At 60.5% G+C, this 27915-nt stretch overlaps 1 protein-coding gene and 1 pseudogene across 1 annotated transcript in view; one reads left to right on the top strand and one right to left on the bottom strand.

The window, feature by feature from the left end:
- The window catches only part of COPB1 (coat protein complex I subunit beta 1), a 250477-nt gene that overhangs the window by 157683 nt on the left and 64879 nt on the right, over window positions 1-27915 (bottom strand). The gene's annotated exons all lie outside the window — the stretch shown is intronic.
- Window positions 1329-26067, top strand: LOC146857561 (uncharacterized; annotated as a pseudogene).

Here is a 27915-nt window from a genome sequence, read left to right as displayed (position 1 = left end):
GAGAGCGAAGGAGAGCGAGAGCGAAGGAGAGCGAGAGCGAAGGAGAGCGAGAGCGAAGGAGAGCGAGAGCGAAGGAGAGCGAGAGCGAAGGAGAGCGAGAGCGAAGGAGAGCGAGAGCGAAGGAGAGCGAGAGCGAGGGAGAGAGAAGGAGAGCGAGAGCGAAGGAGAGGGAGAGCGAGGGAGAGAGAAGGAGAGCGAGAGCGAAGGAGAGCGAGCGAGAGCAAAGGAGAGCGAGCGAGAGCAAAGGAGAGCGAGCGAGAGCAAAGGAGAGCGAGCGAGAGCAAAGGAGAGCGAGCGAGAGCAAAGGAGAGCGAGCGAGAGCAAAGGAGAGCGAGCGAGAGCAAAGGAGAGCGAGCGAGAGAGAAGGAGAAGGAGAGCGAGCGAGCGAGAGAGAAGGAGAAGGAGAGCGAGCGAGCGAGAGAGAAAGAGAAGGAGAGCGAGCGAGTGAGAGAGAAGGAGAAGGAGAGCGAGCGAGAAGGAGAAGGAGAGCGAGCGAGAGGGAGAGCGAGCAAGAAGGAGGAGGAGCGGGAGAGCGAGCGAGCGAGCGAGGAGAAGGAGAGCGAGCGAGCGAGAAGGAGAAGGAGAGCGAGCGAGAAGGAGAAGGAGAGCGAGCGGGAGAAGGAGAGCGAGCGAGCGAGCAGGAGAAGGAGAGCGAGCGAGCAGGAGAAGGAGAGCGAGCGAGCAGGAGAAGGAGAGCGAGCGAGCAGGAGAAGGAGAGCGAGCGAGCAAGAGAAGGAGAGCGAGCGAGCAAGAGAAGGAGAGCGAGCGAGCAAGAGAAGGAGAGCGAGCGAGCGAGCAAGAGAAGGAGAGCGAGCGAGCAGGAGAAGGCGAGCGAGCGAGCAGGAGAAGGCGAGCGAGCGAGAGCAAAGGAGAGCGAGCGAGAGCAAAGGAGAGCGAGCGAGAGCAAAGGAGAACGAGCGAGAGAGAAGGAGAGCGAGCGAGAGAGAAGGAGAGCGAGCGAGAGAGAAGGAGAGCGAGCGAGAGAGAAGGAGAGCGAGCAGGAGAGCGAGCGAGAGAGAAGGAGAAGGAGAGCGAGCGAGGAGAAGGAGAACGAGCGAGAGAGAAGGAGAAGGAGAGCGAGCGAGAAGGAGAAGGAAAGGGAGAGCGAGCGAGGAGAAGGAGAGCGAGCGAGAAGGAGAAGGAGAGCGAGCGAGAAGGAGAAGGAGAGCGAGCGAGAAGGAGAAGGAGAGCGAGCGAGCGAGCAGGAGAAGAGAGCGAGCGAGCAGGAGAAGAGAGCGAGCGAGCAGGAGAAGGAGAGCGAGCGAGCGAGCAGGAGAAGGAGAGCGAGCGAGCGAGCAGGAGAAGGAGAGCGAGCGAGCGAGCAGGAGAAGGAGAGCGAGCGAGCGAGCAGGAGAAGGAGAGCGAGCAGGAGAAGGAGAGCGAGCGAGAGAGAGAAGGAGAAGGAGAGCGAGCGAGCGAGCGAGAAGGAGAAGGAGAGCGAGCGAGCGAGAGAGAAGGAGAAGGAGAGCGAGCGAGCGAGAGAGAAGGAGAAGGAGAGCGAGCGAGAAGGAGAAGGAGAGCGAGCGAGAGGGAGAACGAGCAAGAAGGAGGAGGAGCGGGAGAGCGAGCGAGAAGGAGAAGGAGAGCGAGCGGGAGAAGGAGAGCGAGCGAGCGAGCGGGAGAAGGAGAGCGAGCGAGCAGGAGAAGGAGAGCGAGCGAGCAGGAGAAGGAGAGCGAGCGAGCAGGAGAAGGAGAGCGAGCGAGCAGGAGAAGGAGAGCGAGCGAGCAAGAGAAGGAGAGCGAGCGAGCAAGAGAAGGAGAGCGAGCGAGCGAGAGAAGGAGAGCGAGCGAGCGAGCAGGAGAAGGCGAGCGAGCGAGCAGGAGAAGGAGAGCGAGCGAGAGCAAAGGAGAGCGAGCGAGAGCAAAGGAGAGCGAGCGAGAGCAAAGGAGAGCGAGCGAGAGCAAAGGAGAGCGAGCGAGAGCAAAGGAGAGCGAGCGAGAGCAAAGGAGAGCGAGCGAGAGCAAAGGAGAGCGAGCGAGAGCAAAGGAGAGCGAGCGAGAGCAAAGGAGAGCGAGCGAGAGCAAAGGAGAGCGAGCGAGAGCAAAGGAGAGCGAGCGAGAGCAAAGGAGAGCGAGCGGAGCGAGAGCGAAGGAGAGCGAGCGAGAGAGAAGGAGAGCGAGCGAGAGAGAGAAGGAGAAGGAGAGCGAGCGAGCGAGAGAGGAGAAGGAGAGCGAGCGAGAGAGAAGGAGAAAGAGAGCGAGCGAGTGAGAGAGAAGGAGAGCGAGAGCGAAAGAGAGCGAGCGAGAGAGAAAGAGAAGGAGAGCGAGCGAGTGAGAGAGAAGGAGAAGGAGAGCGAGCGAGAAAGAGGAGAGCGAGCGAGAGGGAGAGCGAGCAAGAAGGAGGAGGAGCGGGAGAGCGAGCGAGGAGAAGGAGAGCGAGCGAGCGAGAAGGAGAAGGAGAGCGAGCGAGAAGGAGAAGGAGAGCGAGCGGGAGAAGGAGAGCGAGCGAGCGAGCAGGAGAAGGAGAGCGAGCGAGCAGGAGAAGGAGAGCGAGCGAGCAGGAGAAGGAGAGCGAGCGAGCGAGCAGGAGAAGGAGAGCGAGCGAGCGAGCAGGAGAAGGAGAGCGAGCGAGCAAGAGAAAGAGAGCGAGCGAGCGAGCAGGAGAAGGAGAGCGAGCGAGCGAGCAGGAGAAGGAGAGCAAGCGAGCGAGCAGGAGAAGGAGAGCGAGCGAGAGCAAAGGAGAGCGAGCGAGAGCAAAGGAGAGCGAGCGAGAGCAAAGGAGAGCGAGCGAGAGCAAAGGAGAGCGAGCGAGAGAGGAGAGCGAGAGAGAAGGAGAGCGAGCGAGAGAGAAGGAGAGCGAGCGAGAGAGAAGGAGAAGGAGAGCGAGCGAGCGAGGAGAAGGAGAGCGAGCGAGAGAGAAGGAGAAGGAGAGCGAGCGAGAGAGAAGGAGAAGGAGAGCGAGCGAGCGAGGAGAAGGAGAGCGAGCGAGAGAGAAGGAGAAGGAGAACGAGCGAGAAGGAGAAGGAAAGGGAGAGCGAGCAGGAGAAGGAGAGCGAGCAGGAGAAGAAGAGCGAGCGAGAGAAGGAGAAGGAGAGCGAGCGAGCGAGAGAGAAGGAGAAGGAGAGCGAGCGAGAGAGAAGGAGAAGGAGAGCGAGCGAGAGAGAGAGAAGGAGAAGGAGAGCGAGCGAGAAAGAGAAGGAGAGCGAGCGAGAGAGAAGGAGAAGGCGAGCGAGCGAGGAGAAGGAGAGCGAGCGAGCGAGAAGGAGAAGGAGAGCGAGCGAGAAAGAGAAGGAAAGGGAGAGCGAGCGAGGAGAAGGAGAGCGAGCGAGAAGGAGAAGGAGAGCGAGCGAGAAGGAGAAGGAGAGCGAGCGAGAAGAAGGAGAGCGAGCGAGCGAGCAGGAGAAGAGAGCGAGCGAGCAGGAGAGAGCGAGCGAGCGAGCAGGAGAAGGAGAGCGAGCGAGCGAGCAGGAGAAGGAGAGCGAGCAGGAGAAGAAGAGCGAGCGAGAGAAGGAGAAGGAGAGCGAGCGAGCGAGAGAGAAGGAGAAGGAGAGCGAGCGAGCGAGAGAGAAGGAGAAGGAGAGCGAGCGAGTGAGAGAGAAGGAGAAGGAGAGCGAGCGAGAAAGAGAAGGAGAGCGAGCGAGAAAGAGAAGGAGAGCGAGCGAGTGAGAGAGAAGGAGAAGGAGAGCGAGCGAGAAAGAGAAGGAGAGCGAGCGAGAGGGAGAGCGAGCAAGAAGGAGGAGGAGCGGGAGAGCGAGCGAGGAGAAGGAGAGCGAGCGAGCGAGAAGGAGAAGGAGAGCGAGCGAGAACGAGAAGGAGAGCGAGCGGGAGAAGGAGAGCGAGCGAGCGAGCAGGAGAAGGAGAGCGAGCGAGCAGGAGAAGGAGAGCGAGCGAGCAGGAGAAGGAGAGCGAGCGAGCGAGCAGGAGAAGGAGAGCGAGCGAGCAAGAGAAAAAGAGCGAGCGAGCAGGAGAAGGAGAGCGAGCGAGCGAGCAGGAGAAGGAGAGCAAGCGAGCGAGCAGGAGAAGGAGAGCGAGCGAGAGCAAAGGAGAGCGAGCGAGAGCAAAGGAGAGCGAGCGAGAGCAAAGGAGAGCGAGCGAGAGCAAAGGAGAGCGAGCGAGAGAGGAGAGCGAGCGAGAGAGAAGGAGAGCGAGCGAGAGAGGAGAGCGAGCGAGAGAGAAGGAGAAGGAGAGCGAGCGAGCGAGGAGAAGGAGAGCGAGCGAGAGAAGGAGAAGGAGAACGAGCGAGAAGGAGAAGGAAATGGAGAGCGAGCGAGGAGAAGGAGAGCGAGCGAGAAGGAGAAGGAGAGCGAGCGAGAAGGAGAAGGAGAGCGAGTGAGCAGGAGAAGGAGAGCGAGCGAGCAGGAGAAGAGAGCGAGCGAGCAGGAGAAAGAGAGCGAGCGAGCGAGCAGGAGAAGGAGAGCGAGCGAGCGAGCAGGAGAAGGAGAGCGAGCGAGCAGGAGAAGGAGAGCGAGCGAGCGAGCAGGAGAAGGAGAGCGAGCGAGCGAGCAGGAGAAGGAGAGCGAGAGAAGGAGAAGGAGAAGGAGAGGGAGAGCGAGAAGGAGAAGGAAAGGGAGAGGGAGAGCGAGCGAGAAGGAGAAGGAAAGGGAGAGCGAGCGAGCGAGGAGAAGGAGAGCGAGCGAGAAGGAGAAGGAGAGCGAGCAAGAAGGAGAGCGAGCGAGCAAGAAGGAGAGCGAGCGAGCAGGAGAAGGAGAGCGAGCGAGCAGGAGAAGGAGAGCGAGCGAGCAGGAGAAGGAGAGCGAGCGAGCAGGAGAAGGAGAGCGAGCGAGCAGGAGAAGAAGAGCGAGCAGGAGAAGGAGAGCGAGCGAGCAGGAGAAGGAGAGCGAGCAGGAGAAGGAGAGCGAGAAAGAGAAGGAGAGCGAGAAAGAGAAGGAGAGCGAGCAGGAGAAGGAGAGCGAGCAGGAGAAGGAGAGCGAGCAGGAGAAGGAGAGCGAGCGAGCGAGCAGGAGAAGGAGAGCGAGCGAGCGAGCAGGAGAAGGAGAGCGAGCGAGAGCAAAGGAGAGCGAGCGAGAGCAAAGGAGAGCGAGCGAGAGAGAAGGAGAGCGAGCGAGAGAGAAGGAGAGCGAGCGAGAGAGAAGGAGAGCGAGCGAGAGAGAAGGAGAAGGAGAGCGAGCGAGCGAGGAGAAGGAGAGCAAGCGAGAGAGAAGGAGAGCGAGCGAGAAGGAGAAGGAAAGGGAGAGCGAGCGAGAAGGAGAAGGAGAGCGAGCGAGCAGAAGGAGAGCGAGCGAGCAGGAGAAGGAGAGCGAGCGAGCGAGCAGGAGAAGGAGAGCGAGCGAGCGAGCAGGAGAAGGAGAGCGAGCGAGCAGGAGAAGGAGAGCGAGCGAGCGAGCAGGAGAAGGAGAGCGAGCGAGCAGGAGAAGGAGAGCGAGCGAGCAAGCAGGAGATGGAGAGCGAGCGAGAGAAGGAGAAGGAGAAGGAGAGGGAGAGCGAGCGAGAAGGAGAAGGAAAGGGAGAGCGAGCGAGCGAGGAGAAGGAGAGCGAGCGAGAAGGAGAAGGAGAGCGAGCGAGAAGGAGAAGGAGAGCGAGCGAGAAGGAGAGCGAGCGAGAAGGAGAGCGAGCGAGAAGGAGAAGGAGAGCGAGCGAGAAGGAGAAGGAGAGCGAGCGAGCAGGAGAAGGAAAGCGAGCGAGCAGGAGAAGGAAAGCGAGCGAGCAGGAGAAGGAAAGCGAGCGGAGCGAGCGAGCAGGAGAAGGAGAGCGAGCGAGCAGGAGAAGGAGAGCGAGCGAGCAGGAGAAGGAGAGCGAGCAGGAGAAGAAGAGCGAGCAAGAGAAGGAGAGCGAGCAAGAGAAGGAGAGCGAGCGAGCAGGAGAAGGAGAGCAAGCGAGAGAGAAGGAGAAGGAGAGCGAGCGAGAAGGAGAAGGAAAGGGAGAGCGAGCGAGCGAGGAGAAGGAGAGCGAGCGAGAAGGAGAAGGAGAGCGAGCGAGCGAGAGAAGGAGAAGGAGAGCGAGCGAGAGAGAGAGAAGGAGAAGGAGAGGGAGAGCGAGCGAGCGAGGAGAAGGAGAGCGAGCGAGAAAGAAAGGGAGAGCGAGCGAGGAGAAGGAGAGCGAGCGAGGAGAAGGAGAGCGAGCGAGAAGGAGAGCGAGCGAGCAGGAGAAGGTGAGCGAGCGAGAAGGAGAAGGAGAGCGAGCGAGCAGGAGAAGGAGAGCGAGCGAGCAGGAGAAGGAGAGCGAGCGAGCAGAAGAAAGAGAGCGAGCGAGCAGGAGAAAGAGAGCGAGCGAGCAGGAGAAAGAGAGCGAGCGAGCAGGAGAAGGAGAGCGAGCGAGCAGGAGAGCGAGCAGGAGAAGGAGAGCAAGCGAGAGAAGGAGAAGGAGAGCGAGCGAGCGAGGAGAGGGAGAGCGAGCGAGCGAGCAGGAGGAGAGCGAGCGAGGAGAAGGAGAGCGAGCGAGAAGGAGAAGGAGAGCGAGCGAGAAGGAGAAGGAGAGCGAGCGAGCAGGAGAAGGAAAGCGAGCGAGCAGGAGAAGGAGAGCGAGCGAGCAGGAGAAGGAGAGCGAGCGAGCAGGAGAAGGAGAGCGAGCGAGCAGGAGAAGGAGAGCGAGCGAGCAGGAGAAGGAGAGCGAGCGAGCAGGAGAAGGAGAGCGAGCGAGCAGGAGAAGGAAAGCAAGCGAGAGAAGGAGAAGGAGAAGGAGAGGGAGAGCGAGCGAGCAGGAGAAGGAGAGCGAGCGAGGAGAAGGAGAGCGAGCGAGGAGAAGGAGAGCGAGCGAGCGAGGAGAAGGAGAGCGAGCGAGCAGGAGAAGGAGAGCGAGCGAGCAGGAGAAAGAAAGCGAGCGAGCAGGAGAAGGAGAGCGAGCGAGCAGGAGAAGGAGAGCGAGCGAGCAGGAGAAGAAGAGCGAGCAAGAGAAGGAAAGCGAGCGAGCAGGAGAAGGAGAGCGAGCGAGCAGGAGAAGGAGAGCGAGCGAGCAGGAGAAGGAGAGCGAGCGAGCAGGAGGAGAGCGAGCGAGCAAGAGAAGGAGAGCGAGCGAGCGAGAGGGAGAAGGAGAGCGAGCGAGAGAAGGAGAAGGAGAGCGAGCGAGAGAAGGAGAAGGAGAGCGAGCGAAAGAAGGAGAGGGAGAGCGAGCGAGCGAGAGCGAGCGAGCAGGAGGAGCGAGAGCGAGCGAGCAGGAGAAGGAGAGCGAGCGAGCAGGAGAAGGAGAGCGAGCGAGCAGGAGAAGGAGAAGGAGAGCGAGCGAGAAGGAGAAGGAGAGCGAGCGAGAAGGAGAAGGAGAGCGAGCGAGAAGGAGAAGGAGAGCGAGCGAGCAGAAGAAGGAGAACGAGCGAGCAAGAGCGAAGGAGAGCGAGCGAGCAAGAGCGAAGGAGAGCGAGCGAGAGCGAAGGAGAGCGAGCGAAAGAGAAGGAGAGCGAGCGAGAGAGAAGGAGAGCGAGCGAGAGCGAGAGAGAAGGAGAGCGAGCGAGAGCGAGAGAGAAGGAGAGCGAGCGAGAGCGAGAGAGAAGGAGAGCGAGCGAGAGCGAGAGAGAAGGAGAGCGAGCGAGAGCGAGAGAGAAGGAGAGCGAGCGAGAGCGAGAGAGAAGGAGAGCGAGCGAGAGCGAGAGAGAAGGAGAGCGAGCGAGCGAGCAAGAGAAGGAGAGCGAGCGAGCGAGCAGGAGAAGGAGAGCGAGCGAGAGAAGGAGAAGGAGAGGGAGAGCGAGCGAGCGAGAAGGAGAGGGAGAGCGAGCGAGCAGGAGAAGGAGAGCGAGCGAGCAAGAGAAGGAGAGCGAGCGAGCAGGAGAAGGAGAAGGAGAGCGAGCGAGAAGGAGAAGGAGAGCGAGCGAGCAGGAGAAGGAGAGCGAGCGAGCAGAAGAAGGAGAACGAGCGAGCGTGCAGGAGAAGGAGAGCGAGCGAGCAAGAGCGAAGGAGAGCGAGCGAGCAAGAGCGAAGGAGAGCGAGCGAGAGCGAAGGAGAGCGAGCGAGAGAGAAGGAGAGCGAGCGAGAGAGAAGGAGAGCGAGCGAGAGCGAGAGAGAAGGAGAGCGAGCGAGAGCGAGCGGGAGCGAGAGCGAGCGAGAGCGAGCGGGAGCGAGAGCGAGCGAGAGCGAGAGAGAAGGAGAGCGAGCGAGAGCGAGAGAGAAGGAGAGCGAGCGAGAGAAGGAGAAGGAGAGCGAGCGAGAGAAGGAGAAGGAGAGGGAGAGCGAGCGAGAAGGAGAGGGAGAGCGAGCGAGCAGGAGAAGGAGAGCGAGCGAGCAGGAGAAGGAGAGCGAGCGAGCAGGAGAAGGAGAAGGAGAGCGAGCGAGAAGGAGAAGGAGAGCGAGCGAGCAGGAGAAGGAGAGCGAGCGAGCAGAAGAAGGAGAACGAGCGAGCGTGCAGGAGAAGGAGAGCGAGCGAGCAAGAGCGAAGGAGAGCGAGCGAGCAAGAGCGAAGGAGAGCGAGAGAGAGCGAAGGAGAGCGAGCGAGAGAGAAGGAGAGCGAGCGAGAGAGAAGGAGAGCGAGCGAGAGAGAAGGAGAGCGAGCGAGAGCAAGAGAGAAGGAGAGCGAGCGAGAGCGAGAGCGAGAGCAAGCGAGAGCGAGCGAGAGCGAGAGAGAAGGAGAGCGAGCGAGAGCGAGAGAGAAGGAGAGCGAGCGAGAGCGAGAGAGAAGGAGAGCGAGCGAGAGCGAGAGAGAAGGAGAGCGAGCGAGAGAGAAGGAGAGCGAGCGAGAGCGAGAGAGAAGGAGAGCGAGCGAGAGCGAGAGAGAAGGAGAGCGAGCGAGAGCGAAGGAGAGCGAAGGAGAGCGAGAGCGAAGGAGAGCGAAGGAGAGCGAGCGCGAAGGAGAGCGAAGGAGAGCGAGCGAGAGCGAGAGAGAAGGAGAGCGAGCGAGAGCGAGCAAGAGCGAGAGAGAAGGAGAGCGAGAGAGAGCGAGAGAGAAGGAGAGCGAGAGAGAGCGAGAGAGGAGAGCGAGCGAGAGCGAGAGAGAAGGAGAGCGAGCGAGAGAGAAGGAGAGCGAGCGAGAGCGAGAGAGAAGGAGAGCGAGCGAGAGCGAGAGAGAAGGAAAGCGAGAGAGAAGGAGAACGAGCGAGAGCGAGAGAGAAGGAGAGCGAGCAAGAGCGAGAGCGAGAGAGAAGGAGAGCGAGCGAGAGCGAGCGAGAGCGAGCGCGAAGGAGAGCGAGCGCGAAGGAGAGCGAAGGAGCGAGAGCGAAGGAGAGCGAGCGCGAAGGAGAGCGAAGGAGAGCGAGAGCGAAGGAGAGCGAGAGCGAAGGAGAGCGAGAGCGAAGGAGAGCGAGAGCGAAGGAGAGCGAGAGCGAAGGAGAGCGAGAGCGAAGGAGAGCGAGAGCGAAGGAGAGCGAGAGCGAAGGAGAGCGAGAGCGAAGGAGAGCGAGAGCGAAGGAGAGCGAGAGCGAAGGAGAGCGAGAGCGAAGGAGAGCGAGAGCGAAGGAGAGCGAAGGAGAGCGAGAGCGAGAGCGAAGGAGAGCGAGAGCGAGAGCGAAGGAGAGCGAGAGCGAGGGAGAGCGAGAGCGAGAGCGGAGAGCGAGAGCGAGAGCGGAGAGCGAGAGCGAAGGAGAGCGAAGGAGAATGAAGGAGAGCGAAGGAGAGCGAGAGCGAAAGAGAGCGAAGGAGAGCGAGCGAGAGCGAAGGAGAGCGAGCGAGAGCGAAGGAGAGCGAGCGAGAGCGAAGGAGAGCGAGCGAGAGCGAAGGAGAGCGAGCGAGCGAGAGGGAGAAGGAGAGCGAGCGAGAGAAGGAGAAGGAGAGCGAGCGAGAGAAGGAGAGGGAGAGCGAGCGAGAGCGAGCGAGCAGGAGGAGCGAGAGCGAGCGAGAAGGAGAAGGAGAGCGAGCGAGCAGGAGAAGGAGAGCGAGCGAGCAGAAGAAGGAGAACGAGCGAGCGTGCAGGAGAAGGAGAGCGAGCGAGCAAGAGCGAAGGAGAGCGAGCGAGCAAGAGCGAAGGAGAGCGAGCGAGAGCGAGAGAGGAGAGCGAGCGAGAGCGAGAGAGAAGGAGAGCGAGCGAGAGAGAAGGAGAGCGAGCGAGAGCGAGAGAGAAGGAGAGCGAGCGAGAGCGAGAGAGAAGGAAAGCGAGAGAGAAGGAGAGCGAGCGAGAGCGAGAGAGAAGGAGAGCGAGCGAGAGCGAGAGAGAAGGAGAGCGAGCGAGCGAGCAAGAGAAGGAGAGCGAGCGAGCGAGCAGGAGAAGGAGAGCGAGCGAGAGAAGGAGAAGGAGAGGGAGAGCGAGCGAGCGAGAAGGAGAGGGAGAGCGAGCGAGCAGGAGAAGGAGAGCGAGCGAGCAAGAGAAGGAGAGCGAGCGAGCAGGAGAAGGAGAAGGAGAGCGAGCGAGAAGGAGAAGGAGAGCGAGCGAGCAGGAGAAGGAGAGCGAGCGAGCAGAAGAAGGAGAACGAGCGAGCGTGCAGGAGAAGGAGAGCGAGCGAGCAAGAGCGAAGGAGAGCGAGCGAGCAAGAGCGAAGGAGAGCGAGCGAGAGCGAAGGAGAGCGAGCGAGAGAGAAGGAGAGCGAGCGAGAGAGAAGGAGAGCGAGCGAGAGCGAGAGAGAAGGAGAGCGAGCGAGAGCGAGCGGGAGCGAGAGCGAGCGAGAGCGAGCGGGAGCGAGAGCGAGCGAGAGCGAGCGAGAGCGAGAGAGAAGGAGAGCGAGCGAGAGCGAGAGAGAAGGAGAGCGAGCGAGAGAAGGAGAAGGAGAGCGAGCGAGAGAAGGAGAAGGAGAGGGAGAGCGAGCGAGAAGGAGAGGGAGAGCGAGCGAGCAGGAGAAGGAGAGCGAGCGAGCAAGAGAAGGAGAGCGAGCGAGCAGGAGAAGGAGAAGGAGAGCGAGCGAGAAGGAGAAGGAGAGCGAGCGAGCAGGAGAAGGAGAGCGAGCGAGCAGAAGAAGGAGAACGAGCGAGCGTGCAGGAGAAGGAGAGCGAGCGAGCAAGAGCGAAGGAGAGCGAGCGAGCAAGAGCGAAGGAGAGCGAGAGAGAGCGAAGGAGAGCGAGCGAGAGAGAAGGAGAGCGAGCGAGAGAGAAGGAGAGCGAGCGAGAGCAAGAGAGAAGGAGAGCGAGCGAGAGCGAGAGCGAGAGCGAGCGAGAGCGAGCGAGAGCGAGAGAGAAGGAGAGCGAGCGAGAGCGAGAGAGAAGGAGAGCGAGCGAGAGCGAGAGAGAAGGAGAGCGAGCGAGAGCGAGAGAGAAGGAGAGCGAGCGAGAGAGAAGGAGAGCGAGCGAGAGCGAGAGAGAAGGAGAGCGAGCGAGAGCGAGAGAGAAGGAGAGCGAGCGAGAGCGAAGGAGAGCGAAGGAGAGCGAGAGCGAAGGAGAGCGAAGGAGAGCGAGCGCGAAGGAGAGCGAAGGAGAGCGAGCGAGAGCGAGAGAGAAGGAGAGCGAGCGAGAGCGAGCAAGAGCGAGAGAGAAGGAGAGCGAGAGAGAGCGAGAGAGAAGGAGAGCGAGAGAGAGCGAGAGAGAGCGAGAGAGAAGGAGAGCGAGCGAGAGAGAAGGAGAGCGAGCGAGAGAGAAGGAGAGCGAGCGAGAGAGAAGGAGAGCGAGCGAGAGCGAGAGAGAAGGAAAGCGAGAGAGAAGGAGAACGAGCGAGAGCGAGAGAGAAGGAGAGCGAGCAAGAGCGAGAGCGAGCGCGAAGGAGAGCGAAGGAGCGAGAGCGAAGGAGAGCGAGCGCGAAGGAGAGCGAAGGAGAGCGAGAGCGAAGGAGAGCGAGAGCGAAGGAGAGCGAGAGCGAAGGAGAGCGAGAGCGAAGGAGAGCGAGAGCGAAGGAGAGCGAGAGCGAAGGAGAGCGAGAGCGAAGGAGAGCGAGAGCGAAGGAGAGCGAGAGCGAAGGAGAGCGAGAGCGAAGGAGAGCGAGAGCGAAGGAGAGCGAGAGCGAAGGAGAGCGAGAGCGAAGGAGAGCGAGAGCGAAGGAGAGCGAGAGCGAAGGAGAGCGAAGGAGAGCGAGAGCGAGAGCGAAGGAGAGCGAGAGCGAGAGCGAAGGAGAGCGAGAGCGAGAGCGAAGGAGAGCGAGAGCGAGAGCGAGAGCGGAGAGCGAGAGCGAGAGCGGAGAGCGAGAGCGAAGGAGAGCGAAGGAGAGTGAAGGAGAGCGAAGGAGAGCGAGAGCGAAAGAGAGCGAAGGAGAGCGAGCGAGAGCGAAGGAGAGCGAGCGAGAGCGAAGGAGAGCGAGCGAGAGCGAAGGAGAGCGAGCGAGCGAGAGGGAGAAGGAGAGCGAGCGAGAGAAGGAGAAGGAGAGCGAGCGAGAGAAGGAGAGGGAGAGCGAGCGAGAGCGAGCGAGCAGGAGGAGCGAGAGCGAGCGAGAAGGAGAAGGAGAGCGAGCGAGCAGGAGAAGGAGAGCGAGCGAGCAGAAGAAGGAGAACGAGCGAGCGTGCAGGAGAAGGAGAGCGAGCGAGCAAGAGCGAAGGAGAGCGAGCGAGCAAGAGCGAAGGAGAGCGAGCGAGAGCGAAGGAGAGCGAGCGAGAGAGAAGGAGAGCGAGCGAGAGAGAAGGAGAGCGAGCGAGAGCGAGAGAGAAGGAGAGCGAGCGAGAGCGAGCGGGAGCGAGAGCGAGCGAGAGCGAGCGAGAGCGAGCGAGAAGGAGAGCGAGCGAGAGCGAGAGAGAAGGAGAGCGAGCGAGAGAAGGAGAAGGAGAGCGAGCGAGAGAAGGAGAAGGAGAGGGAGAGCGAGCGAGCGAGAAGGAGAGGGAGAGCGAGCGAGCAAGAGAAGGAGAGCGAGCGAGCAGGAGAAGGAGAGCGAGCGAGCAGGAGAAGGAGAAGGAGAGCGAGCGAGAAGGAGAAGGAGAGCGAGCGAGCAGGAGAAGGAGAGCGAGCGAGCAGAAGAAGGAGAACGAGCGAGCGTGCAGGAGAAGGAGCGAGCGAGCAAGAGCGAAGGAGAGCGAGCGAGCAAGAGCGAAGGAGAGCGAGAGAGAGCGAAGGAGAGCGAGCGAGAGAGAAGGAGAGCGAGAGAGAAGGAGAGCGAGCGAGAGCAAGAGAGAAGGAGAGCGAGCGAGAGCGAGAGCGAGCGAGAGCGAGCGAGCGCGAGAGAGAAGGAGAGCGATCGAGAGCGAGAGAGGAGAGCGAGCGAGAACGAGAGAGAAGGAGAGCGAGCGAGAACGAGAGAGAAGGAGAGCGAGCGAGAGCGAGAGAGAAGGAGAGCGAGCGAGAGAGAAGGAGAGCGAGCGAGAGCGAGAGAGAAGGAGAGCGAGCGAGAGCGAGAGAGAAGGAGAGCGAGCGAGAGCGAAGGAGAACGAAGGAGAGCGAGCGCGAAGGAGAGCGAAGGAGAGCGAGCGAGAGCGAGAGAGAAGGAGAGCGAGCGAGAGCGAGCGAGAGCGAGAGAGAAGGAGAGCGAGAGAGAGCGAGAGAGAAGGAGAGCGAGAGAGAGCGAGAGAGAAGGAGAGCGAGCGAGAGCGAGAGAGAAGGAGAGCGAGCGAGAGCGAGAGAGAAGGAGAGCGAGCGAGAGCGAGAGAGAAGGAAAGCGAGCGAGAGAGAAGGAGAACGAGCGAGAGCAAGAGAGAAGGAGAGCGAGCGAGAGCGAGAGAGAAGGAGAGCGAGCGAGAGCGAGCGAGAGCGAGCGCGAAGGAGAGCGAGCGCGAAGGAGAGCGAAGGAGAGCGAGAGCGAAGGAGAGCGAGCGCGAAGGAGAGCGAAGGAGAGCGAGAGCGAAGGAGAGCGAGAGCGAAGGAGAGCGAGAGCGAAGGAGAGCGAGAGCGAAGGAGAGCGAGAGCGAAGGAGAGCGAGAGCGAAGGAGAGCGAGAGCGAAGGAGAGCGAGAGCGAAGGAGAGCGAGAGCGAAGGAGAGCGAGAGCGAAGGAGAGCGAGAGCGAAGGAGAGCGAGAGCGAAGGAGAACGAGAGCGAAGGAGAGCGAGAGCGAAGGAGAGCGAGAGCGAAGGAGAGCGAGAGCGAAGGAGAGCGAGAGCGAAGGAGAGCGAAGGAGAGCGAGAGCGAGAGCGAAGGAGAGCGAAGGAGAGCGAGAGCGAGAGCGAAGGAGAGCGAAGGAGAGCGAGAGCGAGAGCGAAGGAGAGCGAAGGAGAGCGAGAGCGAGAGCGAAGGAGAGCGAAGGAGAGCGAGAGCGAGAGCGAAGGAGAGCGAGAGCGAGGGAGAGCGAGAGCGAAGGAGAGCGAAGGAGAGCGAAGGAGAGCGAAGGAGAGCGAAGGAGAGCGAAGGAGAGCGAAGGAGAGTGAAGGAGAGCGAGAGCGAAGGAGAGCGAGAGCGAAAGAGAGCGAAGGAGAGCGAGCGAGAGCGAAGGAGAGCGAGCGAGAGCGAAGGAGAGCGAGCGAGAGCGAAGGAGAGCGAGCGAGAGCGAAGGAGAGCGAGCGCGAAGGAGAGCGAAGGAGAGCGAAGGAGAGCGAAGGAGAGCGAGCAAGAGCGAAGGAGAGCGAAGGAGAGCGAGCGCGAAGGAGAGCGAGCGCGAAGGAGAGCGAGAGCGAAGGAGAGCGAGAGCGAGAGCGAAGGAGAGGGAGAGCGAGAGCGAAGGAGAGCGAGAGCGAAGGAGAGCGAGAGCGAAGGAGAGCGAGAGCGAAGGAGAGCGAGAGCGAAGGAGAGCGAGAGCGAAGGAGAGCGAGAGCGAAGGAGAGCGAAGGAGAGCGAGAGCGAGAGCGAAGGAGAGCGAGAGCGAGAGCGGAGAGCGAGAGCGGAGAGCGAGAGCGGAGAGCGAGAGCGGAGAGCGAGAGCGAAGGAGAGCGAAGGAGAGCGAAGGAGAGCGAAGGAGAGCGAAAGAGAGCGAAGGAGAGCGAGCGAGAGCGAAGGAGAGCGAGCGAGAACGAAGGAGAGCGAGCGAGAGCGAAGGAGAGCGAGCGCGAAGGAGAGCGAGAGCGAAGGAGAGGGAGAGCGAAGGAGAGCGAAGGAGAGCGAAGGAGAGGGAGAGCGAAGGAGAGCGAGAGCGAAGGAGAGCGAGAGCGAAGGAGAGCGAGAGCGAAGGAGAGCGAGAGCGAAGGAGAGCGAGAGCGAAGGAGAGCGAGAGCGAAAGAGAGCGAGAGCGAAGGAGAGCGAGAGCGAGAGCGGAGAGCGAGAGCGAAGGAGAGTGAAGGAGAGCGAAGGAGAGCGAAGGAGAACGAAGGAGAGTGAAGGAGAGCGAAGGAGAGCGAAGGAGAGCGAAGGAGAGCGAGAGTGAAGGAGAGCGAAGGAGAGCGAGAGTGAAGGAGAGCGAAGGAGAGCGAGAGTGAAAGAGAGCGAAGGAGAGCGAGCGAGAGCGAGAGCGAAGGAGAGCGAGCGAGAGCGAGAGCGAAGGAGAGCGAGCGAGAGCGAAGGAGAGCGAGAGCGAGAGCGAAGGAGAGCGAGAGCGAGAGCGAAGGAGAGCGAGAGCGAGAGCGAAGGAGAGCGAGAGCGAAGGAGAGCGAGAGCGAGAGCGAAGGAGAGCGAGAGCGAGAGCGAAGGAGAGCGAGAGCGAGAGCGAAGGAGAGCGAGAGCGAGAGCGAAGGAGAGCGAGAGCGAAGGAGAGCGAGCGAGAGCGAAGGAGAGCGAGAACGAAGGAGAGCGAGAGCGAAGGATAGCGAGAGCGAAGGAGAGCGAGAGCGAAGGAGAGCGAGAGCGAAGGAGAGCGAGAGCGAAGGAGAGCGAGAGCGAAGGAGAGCGAGAGCGAAGGAGAGCGAGAGCGAAGGAGAGCGAGAGCGAAGGAGAGCGAGAGCGAAGGAGGGCGAGAGCGAAGGAGGGCGAGAGCGAAGGAGGGCGAGAGCGAAGGAGGGCGAGAGCGAAGGAGAGCGAGAGCGAAGGAGAGCGAGCGAGAGCGAAGGAGAGCGAGAGCGAAGGAGAGCGAGAGCGAAGGAGAACGAGAGCGAGCGAGAGCGAGAGCGAAGGAGAACGAGAGCGAAGGAGAACGAGAGCGAGAGCGAGAGAGAACGAGAGCGAGAGCGAGAGAGAAGGAGAGCGAGCGAGAGAGAAGGAGAGCGAGCGCGAGAGCGAGAGAGAAGGAGAGCGAGCGCGAGAGCGAAGGAGAGCAAGCGAGCGCGAGAGCGAAGGAGAGCGAGCGAGAGCGAGAGCGAAGGAGAGCGAGCGAGAGCGAGAGCGAAGGAGAGCGAGCGAGAGCGAAGGAGAGCGAGCGAGAGCGAGAGCGAAGGAGAGCGAGAGCGAAGGAGAGCGAGAGCGAAGGAGAGCGAGAGCGAAGGAGAGCGAGAGCGAAAGAGAGCGAGAGCAAAGGAGAGCGAAGGAGAGCGAAGGAGAGCGAAGGAGAGCGAAGGAGAGCGAAGGAGAGCGAAGGAGAGCGAAGGAGAGCGAAGGAGAGCGAGAGCGAAGGAGAGCGAGCGAGAGCGAGAGCGAAGGAGAGCGAGCGAGAGCGAGAGCGAAGGAGAGCGAGCGAGAGCGAGAGCGAAGGAGAGCGAGCGAGAGCGAGAGCGAAGGAGAGCGAGCGAGAGCGAGAGCGAAGGAGAGCGAGCGAGAGCGAGAGCGAAAGAGAGCGAAGGAGAGCGAGCGAGAGCGAAGGAGAGCGAGCGAGAACGAAGGAGAGCGAGCGAGAACGAAGGAGAGCGAGCGAGAGCAAAGGAGAGCGAGAGCGAAGGAGAGCGAGCGCGAGCGAAGGAGAGCGAGCGAGAGCGAAGGAGAGCGAGAGCGAAGGAGAGCGAGCGCGAGCGAAGGAGAGCGAGCGCGAGCGAAGGAGAGCGAGCGCGAGCGAAGGAGAGCGAGCGAAGGAGAGCGAGCGAGAGCGAAGGAGAGCGAGCGAGAGCGAAAGAGAGCGAGCGCGAGCGAAGGAGAGCGAGCGCGAGCGAAGGAGAGCGAGCGAGAGGAGAGCGAGCAAGAGCGAAGGAGCGAGCGAAGGAGAGCGAGCGAGAGCGAAGGAGCGAGCGAAGGAGAGCGAGCGAGAGCGAAGGAGCGAGCGAAGGAGAGCGAGCGAGAGCGAAGGAGCGAGCGAAGGAGAGCGAGCGAGAGCGAAGGAGCGAGCGAGAGCGAAGGAGAGCGAGCGAGAGGAGAGCGAGCAAGAGCGAAGGAGCGAGCGAGAGGAAAGCGAGCAAGAGCGAAGGAGCGAGCGAGAGGAGAGCGAGCGAGCGAGAGGAGAGCGAGCGAGAGAGGAGAGCGAGCGAGAGAGGAGGAGAGCGAGCGAGAGAGGAGGAGAGCGAGCGAGAAGGAGAGCGAGCGAGAGAGAAGGAGAGCGAGCGAGAGAGAAGGAGCGAGCGAGCGAGAGAGAAGGAGCGAGCGAGAGAGGAGAGCGAGCGAGAGAGAAGGAGAGCGAGCGAGAGAGAAGGAGAGCGAGTGCGAAGGAGAGCGAGCGAGTGCGAAGGAGAGCGAGCGAGAGAGAAGGAGAGCGAGCGAGAGAGAAGGAGAGCGAGCGAAGGAGAGCAAGCGAGAGCGAAGGAGAGCGAGCGCGAAGGAGAGCGAGCGAGAGAGAAGGAGAGCGAGCGAGAGAGGAGAGCGAGCGAGAGAGAAGGAGAGCGAGCGAGAGAGAAGGAGAGCGAGCGAGAGAGAAGGAGAGCGAGCGAGCGAGAAGAAGAGCGAGCGAGAAGGAGAGCGAGCGAGAGAGAAGGAGAGCGAGCGAGAGAGAAGGAGAGCGAGCGAGAGCGAAGGAGAGCGAGCGAGAGAGAAGGAGAGCGAGCGAGAGCGAAGGAGAGCGAGCGCGAAGGAGAGCGAGCGCGAAGGAGAGCGAGCGAGAGCGAAGGAGAGCGACCGAGAAGGAGAAGGAGAGCGAGCGAGAAAGAGGAGAGCGAGCGAGAAGGAGAAGGAGAGCGAGCGAGAGAGAAGGAGAAGGAGAGCGAGCGAGAGCGAAGGAGAGCGAGCGCGAGCGAAGGAGAGCGAGCGAGAGCGAAGGAGAGCGAGCGAGAGCGAAGGAGAGCGAGCGAGAGCGAAGGAGAGCGAGCGAGAGCGAAGGAGAGCGAGCGCGAAGGAGAGCGAGAGCGGAGAGCGAGAGCGAAGGAGAGCGAGAGCGAGAGCGGAGAGCGAGAGCGAAGGAGAGCGAGAGCGAGAGCGGAGAGCGAGAGCGAAGGAGAGTGAAGGAGAGCGAAGGAGAGCGAAGGAGAGCAAGAGTGAAGGAGAGCGAGAGTGAAGGAGCGAAAGAGAGCGAGAGTGAAGGAGAGCGAGAGTGAAGGAGAGCGAAAGAGAGCGAGAGTGAAGGAGAGCGAGAGTGAAGGAGAGCGAAAGAGAGCGAGAGTGAAGGAGAGCGAAGGAGAGCGAGCGAGAGCGAGAGCGAAGGAGAGCGAGCGAGAGCGAAGGAGAGCGAGCGAGAGCGAGAGCGAAGGAGAGCGAGCGAGAGCGAGAGCGAAGGAGAGCGAGCGAGAGCGAGAGCGAAGGAGAGAGAGCGAGAGCGAGAGCGAAGGAGAGCGAGAGCGAGAGCGAAGGAGAGCGAGAGCGAAGGAGAGCGAGAGCGAAGGAGAGCGAGAGCGAAGGAGAGCGAGAGCGAAGGAGAGCGAGAGCGAAGGAGAGCGAGAGCGAAGGAGAGCGAGAGTGAAGGAGAGCGAAAGAGAGCGAGAGTGAAGGAGAGCGAAGGAGAGCGAGAGTGAAGGAGAGCGAGAGTGAAGGAGAGCGAAAGAGAGCGAGAGTGAAGGAGAGCGAAGGAGAGCGAGCGAGAGCGAAGGAGAGCGAGCGAGAGCGAGAGCGAAGGAGAGCGAGCGAGAGCGAGCGCGAAGGAGAGCGAGAGCGAGAGCGAAAGAGAGCGAGAGCGAAGGAGAGCGAGAGCGAGAGCGAGGGAGAGCGAGAGCGAGAGCGAAGGAGAGCGAGAGCGAGAGCGAGGGAGAGCGAGAGCGAGAGCGAAGGAGAGCGAGAGCGAGAGCGAAGGAGAGCGAGAGCGAAGGAGAGCGAGAGCGAAGGAGAGCGAGAGCGAAGGAGAGCGAGAGCGAAGGAGAGCGAGCGAGAGCGAGAGCAAAAGAGAGCGAGCGAGAGCGAGAGCGAAAGAGAGCGAGAGCGAGAGCGAAGGAGAGCGAGAGCGAGAGCGAAGGAGAGCGAGAGCGAGAGCGAAGGAGAGCGAGAGCGAGAGCGAAGGAGAGCGAGAGCGAAGGAGAGCGAGAGCGAAGGAGAGCGAGAGCGAAGGAGGGCGAGAGCGAAGGAGGGCGAGAGCGAAGGAGGGCGAGAGCGAAGGAGAGCGAGCGAGAGCGAAGGAGAGCGAGCGAGAGCGAGAGCGAAGGAGAGCGAGCGAGAGCGAGAGCAAAAGAGAGCGAGCGAGAGCGAGAGCGAAAGAGAGCGAGAGCGAGAGCGAAGGAGAGCGAGAACGAGAGCGAAGGAGAGCGAGAACGAGAGCGAAGGAGAGCGAGAGCGAGAGCGAAGGAGAGCGAGAGCGAGAGCGAAGGAGAGCGAGAGCGAGAGCGAAGGAGAAGGAGAGCGAAGGAGAAGGAGAGCGAGAGCGAAGGAGAGCGAGAGCGAAGGAGAGCGAGAGCGAAGGAGAGCGAGAGCGAAGGAGAGCGAGAGCGAAGGAGAGCGAGAGCGAAGGAGGGCGAGAGCGAAGGAGGGCGAGAGCGAAGGAGGGCGAGAGCGAAGGAGGGCGAGAGCGAAGGAGAGCGAGCGAGAGCGAAGGAGAGCGAGCGAGAGCGAGAGCGAAGGAGAGCGAGCGAGAGCGAGAGCGAAGGAGAGCGAGCGAGAGCGAGCGAGAGCGAAGGAGAGCGAGAGCGAAGGAGAGCGAGCGAGAGCGAAGGAGAGCGAGAGCGAAGGAGAGCGAGAGCGAAGGAGAGCGAGAGCGAAGGAGAGCGAGAGCGAAGGAGAGCGAGAGCGAAGGAGAGCGAGAGCGAGCGAGAGCGAGAGCGAGCGAGAGCGAGAACGAAGGAGAACGAGAGCGAGCGAGAGCGAGAGAGAAGGAGAGCGAGCGAGAGAGAAGGAGAGCGAGCGAGAGAGAAGGAGAGCGAGCGAGAGCGAGAGAGAAGGAGAGCGAGCGAGAGAGAAGGAGAGCGAGCGAGAGCGAGAGAGAAGGAGAGCGAGCGAGAGCGAGAGCGAGCGAGAGCGAGCGAGAGCGAGAGTGAGAGCGAGCGAGAGCGAGAGAGAAGGAGAGCGAGCGAGCGAGAAAGAGAGCGAGCGAGAGCGAGAGAGGAGAGCGAGCGAGAGCGAGAGCGAAGGAGAGCGAGCGAGAGCGAGAGCGAAGGAGAGCGAGCGAGAGCGAGAGCGAAGGAGAGCGAGCGAGAGCGAGAGCGAAGGAGAGCGAGCGAGAGCGAAGGAGAGCGAGAGCGAGCGAGAGCGAAGGAGAGCGAGAGCGAAGGAGAGCGAGAGCGAAGGAGAGCGAGAGCGAAGGAGAGCGAGAGCGAAGGAGAGCGAGAGCGAAGGAGAGCGAGAGCGAGCGAGAGCGAGAGAGAAGGAGAGCGAGCGAGAGAGAAGGAGAGCGAGCGAGAGCGAGAGCGAGCGAGAGCGAGAGAGAAGGAGAGCGAGCGAGAGCGAGAGAGAAGGAGAGCGAGCGAGAGCGAGAGAGAAGGAGAGCGAGCGAGAGCGAGAGCGAAGGAGAGCGAGCGAGAGCGAGAGCGAAGGAGAGCGAGCGAGAGCGAAGGAGAGCGAGCGAGAGCGAAGGAGAGCGAGAGCGAGCGAGAGCGAAGGAGAGCGAGAGCGAGCGAGCGCGAAGGCGAGCGAGAGCGAAGGAGAGCGAGAGCGAGCGAGAGCGAAGGAGAGCGAGAGCGAGCGAGAGCGAAGGAGAGCGAGAGCGAGCGAGAGCGAAGGAGAGCGAGGGCGAAGGAGAGCGAGAGCGAAGGAGAGCGAGAGCGAAGGAGAGCGAGAGCGAAGGAGAGCGAGAGCGAAGGAGAGCGAGAGCGAAGGAGAGCGAGAGCGAAGGAGAGCGAGAGCGAAGGAGAGCGAGAGCGAAGGAGAGCGAGAGCGAGCGAGAGCGAGAGAGAAGGAGAGCGAGCGAGAGAGAAGGAGAGCGAGCGAGAGCGAGAGCGAGCGAGAGCGAGAGAGAAGGAGAGCGAGCGAGAGAGAAGGAGAGCGAGCGAGAGCGAGAGAGAAGGAGAGCGAGCGAGAGCGAGAGCGAAGGAGAGCGAGCGAGAGCGAGAGAGAAGGAGAGCGAGCGAGAGCGAGAGCGAAGGAGAGCGAGCGAGAGCGAGAGCGAAGGAGAGCGAGCGAGAGCGAAGGAGAGCGAGAGCGAGCGAAAGCGAAGGAGAGCGAGAGTGAGCGAGAGCGAAGGAGAGCGAGAGCGAAGGAGAGCGAGAGCGAAGGAGAGCGAGAGCGAAGGAGAGCGAGAGCGAAGGAGAGCGAGAGCGAAGGAGAGCGAAGGAGAGCGAAGGAGAGCGAAGGAGAGCGAAGGAGAGCGAAGGAGAGCGAAGGAGAGCGAAGGAGAGCGAAGGAGAGCGAAGGAGAGCGAAGGAGAGCGAAGGAGAGCGAGCGCGAGAGCGAAGGAGAGCGAGCGAGAGCGAGAGCGAAGGAGAGCGAGCGAGAGCGAAGGAGAGCGAGCGAGAGCGAGAGCGAAGGAGAGCGAGCGAGAGCGAGAGCGAAGGAGAGCGAGCGAGAGCGAGAGCGAAGGAGAGCGAGAGCGAAGGAGAGCGAGAGCGAAGGAGAGCGAGCGAGAGCGAAGGAGAGCGAGCGAGAGCGAAGGAGAGCGAGCGCGAGCGAAGGAGAGCGAGCGCGAGCGAAGGAGAGCGAGCGAGAGCGAAAGAGAGCGAAAGAGAGCGAGCGCGAGCGAAGGAGAGCGAGCGCGAGCGAAGGAGAGCGAGCGAGAGCGAAAGAGAGCGAAAGAGAGCGAGCGCGAGCGAAGGAGAGCGAGCGAGAGGAGAGCGAGCAAGAGCGAAGGAGCGAGCGAAGGAGAGCGAGCGAGAGCGAAGGAGCGAGCGAGAGGAGAGCGAGCAAGAGCGAAGGAGAGCGAGCGAGAGGAGAGCGAGCAAGAGCGAAAGAGCGAGCGAGAGGAGAGCGAGCAAGAGCGAAAGAGCGAGCGAGAGGAGAGCGAGCGAGAGAGGAGAGCGAGCGAGAGAGGAGAGCGAGCGAGAGAGGAGAGCGAGCGAGAGAGGAGAGCGAGCGAGAGAGAAGGAGAGTGAACGAGAGAGAAGGAGAGTGAACGAGAGAGAAGGAGAGCGAGCGAGAGAGAAGGAGAGCGAGCGAGAGAGAAGGAGAGCGAGCGAGAGAGAAGGAGAGCGAGCGAGAGAGAAGGAGAGCGAGCGAGAGAGAAGGAGAGCGAGCGAGAGAGAAGGAGAGCGAGCGAGAGGAGAGCGAGCAAGAGCGAAGGAGAGCGAGCGAGAGGAGAGCGAGCAAGAGCGAAGGAGAGCGAGCGAGAGGAGAGCGAGCAAGAGCGAAGGAGCGAGCGAGAGGAGAGCGAGCGAGAGGAGAGCGAGCGAGAGAGGAGAGCGAGCGAGAGAGGAGAGCGAGCGAGAGAGAAGGAGAGCGAGCGAGAGAGAAGGAGAGCGAGCGAGAGAGAAGGAGAGCGAGCGAGAGAGAAGGAGAGCGAGCGAGAGAGAAGGAGAGCGAGCGCGAAGGAGAGCGAGCGAGTGCGAAGGAGAGCGAGCGAGAGAGAAGGAGAGCGAGCGAGAGAGAAGGAGAGCGAGCGAGAGAGAAGGAGAGCGAGCGAAGGAGAGCAAGCGAGAGCGAAGGAGAGCGAGCGCGAAGGAGAGCGAGCGAGAGAGAAGGAGAGCGAGCGAGAGAGAAGGAGAGCGAGCGAGAGAGAAGGAGAGCGAGCGAGAGAGAAGGAGAGCGAGCGAGAGAGAAGGAGAGCGAGCGAGCGAGAAGAGCGAGCGAGAAGGAGAGCGAGCGAGAGAGAAGGAGAGCGAGCGAGAGCGAAGGAGAGCGAGCGCGAAGGAGAGCGAGCGCGAAGGAGAGCGAGCGCGAAGGAGAGCGAGCGAGAGCGAAGGAGAGCGAGCGAGAGCGAAGGAGAGCGAGCGAGAGCGAAGGAGAGCGAGCGAGAGCGAAGGAGAGCGAGCGAGAGCGAAGGAGAGCGACCGAGAGCGAGCGAGAAGGAGAAGGAGAGCGAGCGAGAAGGAGAAGGAGAGCGAGCGAGAAGGAGAAGGAGAGCGAGCGAGAGAGGAGAAGGAGAGCGAGCGAGAGAGAAGGAGAGCGAGCGAGCGAGAGAGAAGGAGAGCGAGCGAGCGAGGAGAGGGAGAGCGAGCGAGAAGGAGAAGGAGAGGGAGAGCGAGCGAGAGAAGGAGAAGGAGAGCGAGAGAGCGAGAGAGCGGGAGAGCAGGAGAGCGGGAGAGCAGGAGAGCGGGAGAGCAGGAGAGCAGGAGAGCAGGAGAGAGAGAGCGAGAGAGAAGGAGAAGGAGAGAGAAGGAGAGCGACAGAGAGGGAGGAGAGCGAGAGAGAGAGAGAAGAAGGAGAGCGAGAGAGAGAGAAGGAGAGCGAGAGAGAGAGAGAGAGAGAAGGAGAGCGAGAGAGAGGGAGGAGAGCGAGAGAGAGAGAAGGAGAGCGAGAGAGAGAGCGAGAGAGAGGGAGGAGAGCGAGAGAGAGAGAAGGAGAGCGAGAGCGAGAGAGAAGGAGCGAGAGAGAGAGAGAGAGAAGGAGAGCGAGAGAGAGAGAAGGAGAGCGAGAGCGAGGGAGAGAGAGAGCGAGAGAGAAGGAGAGCGAGAGCGAGGGCGAGAGAGAGCGAGGGAGAGCGAGAGCGAGGGAGAGCGAGAGCGAGGGAGAGAGAGAGCGAGGGAGAGAGAGAGAGAGCGAGGGAGAGAGAGAGCGAGGGAGAGAGAGAGAGCGAGGGAGAGAGAGAGAGCGAGGGAGAGAGAGAGAGCGAGGGAGAGAGAGAGAGAGCGAGGGAGAGAGAGAGAGCGAGGGAGAGAGAGAGAGAGCGAGAGAGAAGGAGAAGGAGAGCGAGAGAGAAGGAGAAGGAGAGCGAGGGAGAAGGAGAGCGAGAGAGAAGGAGAAGGAGAGCGAGAGAGAAGGAGAAGGAGAGCGAGAGAGAGAGAGAAGGAGAGCGAGAGAGAGAAGGAGAGCGAGAGAGAGAGAGAAGGAGAGCGGGAGAGAGAGAGAAGGAGAGCGGGAGAGAGAGAGAAAGAGAGAGAGAGAGAAGGAGAGCGAGAAGGAGAGTGAGAGCGAGGGAGAGAGAGAGCGAGAGAGAAAGAGAAGGAGAGCGAGGGAGAGCGAGAGAGAGCGAGGGAGAGAGAGAGAGCGAGGGAGAGAGAGAGCGAGGGAGAGAGAGAGAGAGAGAGAGCGAGAGAGAGAGCGAGAGAGAAGGAGAAGGAGAGCGAGAGAGAAGGAGAAGGAGAGCGAGAGAGAAGGAGAAGGAGAGCGAGAGAGAAGGAGAGCGAGAGAGAGGGAGGAGAGCGAGAGAGAGAGAGAAGGAGAGCGAGAGAGAGAGAGAAGGAGAGCGAGAGAGAGAGAGAAGGAGAGCGGGAGAGAGAGAGAAGGAGAGCGAGAGAGAGAGAGAAGGAGAGCGAGAGAGAGAGAGAGAGAGAGAGAGGAGAGCGAGAGAGAAGGAGAGGGAGAGCGAGGGAGAGGGAGAGCGAGAGCGAGGGCGAGAGAGAGCGAGGGAGAGAGAGAGAGAGAGAGAGCGAGAGAGAGAGAGAGCGAGGGAGAGAGAGAGCGAGAAAGAGAGAGAGAGCGAGAGAGGAGAAGGAGAGCGAGAGAGAAGGAGAAGGAGAGCGAGAGAGAAGGAGAAGGAGAGCGAGAGAGAAGGAGAAGGAGAGCGAGAGAGAAGGAGAAGGAGAGCGAGAGAGAAGGAGAAGGAGAGCGAGAGAGAAGGAGAAGGAGAGCGAGAGAGAAGGAGCAGGAGAGCAGGAGAGAAGAAGAAGGAGAGCGAGAGAGAAGGAGAGCGAGAGAGAAGGAGAGCGAGAGAGCAGGAGAGCGAGAGAGCAGGAGAGCGAGAGAGCAGGAGAGCGAGAGAGCAGGAGAGCGAGAGAGCAGGAGAGCGAGAGAGCAGGAGAGCAGGAGAGCGAGAGAGCAGGAGAGCGAGAGAGCAGGAGAGCGAGAGAGCAGGAGAGCGAGAGAGCAGGAGAGCGAGAGAGCAGGAGAGCGAGAGCGAAGGAGAAGGAGAGCGAGAGAGCAGGAGAGCGAGAGCGAAGGAGAAGGAGAGCGAGAGAGAAGGAGAAGGAGAGCGAGAGAGAAGGAGAAGGAGAGCGAGAGAGAAGGAGAAGGAGAGCGAGAGAGAAGGAGAAGGAGAGCGAGAGAGAAGGAGAAGGAGAGCGAGAGAGCAGGAGAGCAAGAGAGAGCAGGAGAGCGAGAGCAGGAGAGCGAGAGCAGGAGAGCGAGCGAGAGAGCAGGAGAGAGCAAGCGAGAGAGCAGGAGAGAGAGAGCGAGAGAGAAGGAGAAGGAGAGCGGGAGAGAGAAGGAGAGAGAGAGAAGGAGAGCGAGAGCGCGAGAAGGAGAGCGAGAGAGAGAAGGAGAGCGAGAGCGCGAGAAGGAGAGCGAGAGAGAGAAGGAGAGCGAGAGAGAGAGGAGAGAGAAGGAGAGCGAGAGCGAGAGCGAGAGAGAAGGAGAGCGAGAGCGAGAGAGAAGGAGAGCGAGAGCGAGAGAGAAGGAGAGCGAGAGCGAGAGAGAAGGAGAGCGAGAGCGAGAGAGAAGGAGAGCGAGAGCGAGAGAGAAGGAGAGCGAGAGCGAGAGAGAAGGAGAGCGAGAGAGAAGGAGAGCGAGAGAGAGAGGAGAGCGAGAGAGAAGGAGAGCGAGAGAGAGAGAGAGAGAGAGAGAAGGAGAGCGAGAGAGAGAGGAGAGCGAGAGAGAAGGAGAGCGAGAGAAGGAGAGCGAGAGAGAGAGAGAGAGAGAGAGAAGGAGAGCGAGAGAAGGAGAGCGAGAGAGAGAGAGAGAGAAGGAGAGCGAGAGAGAGAGAGAAGGAGAGCGAGAGAGCGAGAGAAGGAGAGCGAGAGAGAGAGAGAGGAGAGCGAGAGAGAGAGAGAGGAGAGCGAGAGAGAGAGAGAAGGAGAGCGAGAGAGAGAAGGAGAGCGAGAGAGAGAAGGAGAGCGAGAGAGAGAAGGAGAGCGAGAGAGAGAAGGAGAGCGAGAGAGAGAGCGAGAGAGAAGGAGAGCGAGAGAGAGAGAGAGAAGGAGAGCGAGAGAGAGAGAAGGAGAGCGAGAGAGAGAGAGAAGGAGAGCGAGAGAGAGAGAGAAGGAGAGCGACCGGGAGAGCGACCGGGAGAGCGACCGGGAGAGCGACCGGGAGAGCGACCGGGAGAGCGACCGGGAGAGCGACCGGGAGAGCGACAGGGAGAGCGACAGGGAGAGCGACCGGGAGAGCGACCGGGAGAGCGACCGGGAGAGCGACCGGGAGAGCGACCGGGAGAGCGACAGGGAGAGCGACAGGGAGAGCGACCGGGAGAGCGACCGGGAGAGCGACCGGGAGAGCGACCGGGAGAGCGACCGGGAGAGCGACCGGGAGAGCGACCGGGAGAGCGACCGGGAGAGCGACCGGGAGAGCGACCGGGAGAGCGACCGGGAGAGCGACCGGGAGAGCGACAGGGAGAGCGACCGGGAGAGCGACAGGGAGAGCGACAGGGAGAGCGACAGGGAGAGCGACAGGGAGAGCGACAGGGAGAGCGAGAAAGAAGGAGAAGAGCGAGAAGGAGAAGAGTGAGAAGGAGAGAGAGACACTGTATGGGTGAGTGAGTGGTATATGGGCGAGTAACTGAGTATCTGTAAGGCAGTATAGGTGAGTGACTGGGTAGATGAGTAGCTGTATGGGTGAGTGTCCGCTTGTGTCACTGACTGTATAGGTGAGTATGTGTTAGTATCTTTGTAAGTGAGTGTGTATGTAACTGTATGTGTGAGTAAGTGACTGTGTGAGTAGGTGTGCTAGTAGCTCTATGGGTGACTGTGTGAGGGGTTGTATGGGTGTATGAAGGGATATGTCAGTGGCTAGACTGATGAGCGAGTGGATGTGTGAGAGTGGGTGTTTAAGTACTGGTATGGATCTGTGAATGGGTTTGTGAGTGGGTGAATGAAAGGTTCTATAGGGGTGTGAGTGGGTGTGTTCGTGATTCTATGGATGATGTCATCAGTGATGTCATTTGAGATGTGATGAGTGATGCCACAGTCCATGTCATGAGTAATGTAATATGCGAGGTCATAAGCAGTGCATTGTGGGGGCGCGAATTATAGTTAGCTTAGCTAACTATAACTGCTGAATTTCACTGGTGAAACTTGAGCCCAACTATAACATCCCTATAAAGTTTGTTTTTTTTCAGTGAATTTCGAAGGTATTTTTTATTCCATTTCATAACTATAACGTTCCTGTGACCTTTATTTTTTTCAGTGAATTCCTATTTGTTTTTTAAGTAGTAATCACATTTACAGAGTGGTGGAGAAAGGAGGTGGGCCTCTGACACCGTCTCTCAGGAATCTCGCTGTGTAAGACTTGCCAGGGTTAACAGGAGGACTGCTTGACCCCCAAGATCCCTCAGATGTAAAGTGGAATACACCCTTCCAACCAGTAGTGCGCTAGGAGCCGCGTTTGCAGATTAGTGGAGAATGGGGAGTGGCCTACGAAGACCTCTTAGCAATCTCGCAGTGTGGAAACCTATTGGAGGTAACAGGAGGGGGTGGCAACTACCCCTCCTACTACCATCAGTAGGTCCAACACTGCAGGATTGCTGAGAGGTTGGAGGCCACACACCCTTTCTCCACCACTCAGCAAACGCACCTCCTGGCGCACTACTAGTTGGGGGATGAAGTCTCCCTTGGCCTTGAGGTTCCTTGGGGGGTCAACAAGCCCTCCTGTTACCTCCAGTAAGTCCCACACAGCAGGATTGCGGAGAGGTTGTCAGAGGCCAAGCCCCCTTTCTGCACCTCTCTGCAAACGCACCTCTTGGCGCACTACTGGTTGGGGGAAGAAGTCCACTTTAGTTCTGTGAAGTGAATGTCAAAAATAACTTTTCAGGTGAAAAGAAATTACTACATAATAGTAACGGCAACTCAAAGGAAGCTTTGTCGTCACACATTTCCTCAGAGGAAGTGAACAATCGCAGAGGTCACATTTTGTCCCATCACAGGACTTTCCTGATAATAATTTTAAAACTTGATGGACCTAAATGGACTATAACTATTTATTCCTTAGCGCAGAATAAATCAATTATTCACACATATAGTATTTCAGACATAGTTTGGCTCAGTTAACGGACGCTGCAATAACCACCATCAAACATGCATCTAATCCAGGTGACTTAGTGAGTGCAAACCAAGTGACCAAAAGTAAGCAGAGAGTCAAATGACAAATCTCATGTATGGAAATGCAAAAGTTTGTAGCTGTGTTATGAATGATCACACATACCTTAAAGTATTCAGTGAGATATGTGTGATTACATGCATGCATAAAGGATAAAGTTAATAAGGTTTCACTAGGAATTCATGTTATTATTAACGGATAATCAAGGAAATTACTAAATGAAACAATAAGGTCCGTATAAACATTACTAATATTTTACTA

This window comes from Triturus cristatus, chromosome 3_2 (genome assembly GCF_964204655.1).
Source record: "Triturus cristatus chromosome 3_2, aTriCri1.1, whole genome shotgun sequence".
Lineage (NCBI taxonomy): Eukaryota > Metazoa > Chordata > Amphibia > Caudata > Salamandridae > Triturus > Triturus cristatus.
This window is presented reverse-complemented; position numbering and strand designations above follow the sequence as displayed.